The sequence below is a fragment of the Mandrillus leucophaeus genome, unplaced genomic scaffold, assembly GCF_000951045.1.
Source record: "Mandrillus leucophaeus isolate KB7577 unplaced genomic scaffold, Mleu.le_1.0 Scaffold171, whole genome shotgun sequence".
Classification (NCBI taxonomy): Eukaryota; Metazoa; Chordata; class Mammalia; order Primates; family Cercopithecidae; genus Mandrillus; species Mandrillus leucophaeus.
Genome location: NW_012101710.1, coordinates 53,091 through 54,988, shown reverse-complemented (window position 1 = coordinate 54,988; position 1,898 = coordinate 53,091). Strand labels below are relative to the sequence as shown.

General features: G+C 53.3%; 1 protein-coding gene across 1 annotated transcript in view; it reads right to left on the bottom strand.

Annotated features, from left to right (window-relative positions):
- The window catches only part of RADIL (Ras association and DIL domains), an 89,209-nt gene extending 88,385 nt beyond the window's left edge, over positions 1-824 (bottom strand). Inside the window, exon 1 of the mRNA XM_011976916.1 lies at positions 724-824. The gene's annotated coding sequence lies outside the window, so the exon portion shown is untranslated. The remainder of the gene's footprint in view (positions 1-723) is intronic.
- Between the last annotated feature and the right edge of the window lie 1,074 nt (positions 825-1,898).

Sequence of the window (1,898 nt, the reverse complement as noted above, 5' to 3'; positions counted from 1 at the left end):
AGCACTGCACTCCAGCCTGGGTGGCAGAGCAAGACTCCGTCTCAAAAAAGACAAAAATTGGCTGGGCATGGTGGTTCATGCCTATAATCTCAGCACTTTCGGAGGCCAAGGCAGCGGATCACTTGAGGTTAGGAGTTTGAGACCAGCCTGGCCAACATGGTGAAACCCTGACTCCACTAAAAATACAAAATTTAGCCAGGCATGGTAGCAGATGCCTGTAACCCTAGCTACTTGGCAGACTAAGGCAGGAGAATTGCTTGAACCCCAGAGGCAGAGGCTGCAGTGAGCCGAGATCACGCCACTGCACTCCAGTCTGGGCAACAGAGTGAGACTCCGTCTCAAAAAAAAAAAAAAAGACAAAAATTATAAAAAGGCCCCCCAAATACAATGGAAAAGTGAGTTGATATTTGGGGCCCAGGGGTGGATATAGGTTTTGTAAGGTCTGACATTTACATAATTCTTCTTTAATAAAAAACAAATAGAAAATTACAAACATGCAACTGCTAGGTCCCCTCCCAGGGCCTTGGAAGCTTGAACTTCAGAAGTGTTGTTCTCCCCATTACCCTGATCCCTACTTTTCCCACAGTTTCTGGAGCCGGATTCGAAGGCAGAGGCAGAGTTAGCAGTATCATGAAACAGGAGAAAATGTAAGCAGAGAGAACGTGATTCACTCCTTTCCAATAAGTCCTTCTTAAGCCCCCAGAAGTCCCTGTTCACACAAACCTTATCTGTTTGGGGATTTTCAGAAAGCATTTCTCTCCGTTCGGTCATCCTCCCTCGGCCAGACCAGAGGGTGCCCACTTGTTCAAGTGCTGCCCGCTTCCGAATCCCAGAAGGCGGAGCCTGGCCTGTTTGTGAGAATGGGATGGATTCGTTTTTTAAAAGGCCAAGGGGAGCGCAGGAAAATCCGACCGGGCGGAGCACGCCCTGGGTAACCAGATCTGTTTTTCTGGAAGCGCGACCGGCCTCTTCTGCCCCATTCGCTCCTCTGTGACACAAATACTTGGGGAAAGCGTAGGGCTCGAACGGCGAGGGTGTGGGGCGCTGGCTGGTGCTGCTCTTAGAGAATGTTTTCTCTTGTTCTCAAGGAAGGGTCCAGTTTCTGATGAAAAACAAGCTCAAGTCCCAGCGGCGAGTACAGGGAGTGAGGTCAGTGCTGCGCTGACGACATGGGTGGAGCGACCTCTCTGCTCCAACAGGACAATGTGGAACCCATTATCATTTCCAGCAGGAGGGAAAACCGAACGCAGACTTCACACACCCAGCTCCCTCCTTCCATGAATCCCATCTTTACAGCCCCCGCCTGAGCCACGCTTTCAAATGCAAACACAATTCAATCAGATTTAATTCTGACCTGCTAGCTGCTGCAGAGGGGACTGACTTGCCACCCAGCAAAAGGGACTTTCAACACTGGTTCCTGTCTGGAATGCACAAGAGGTGGCCCATGTTAATCGGGGGACACGAGCAATCAAATTCTTCTGTGCAATTCAGATTAGTCAAACACTTGACAGGCGACAGGACAGGGCAGGGCAGGCTGGTCCGCAGCCCCGCCAGGGCCCTGCCAACCCCACCAACAGGATCCTCCTGCGGGGCCCCGGAGCTCGGCTCAGCATCTGTTATCTTGGATGCAGTATTTGTCAAGGGGCTGGAAATGGTACATAAATAGCCGAGAAACAATGCTTTGAGCTGGCGCACGAGTGGGGATCCGGCTGCAACCGGGACGGGGTGTGTGCGGAGGACGTCTGGCCCGCCCAGGTGGGAGAGCGCGCGGAACCCTGCGCCCAGCTCCCCTGCAGCGCTCCCCGGACGAACGTCCCCCTCCAGGGCACAGCCGGGGAAACTGAGGGACGAGAGTCTCCTGGAGTTGAGGGTCCGGGACCCTCGCGGACAGCCAGGCT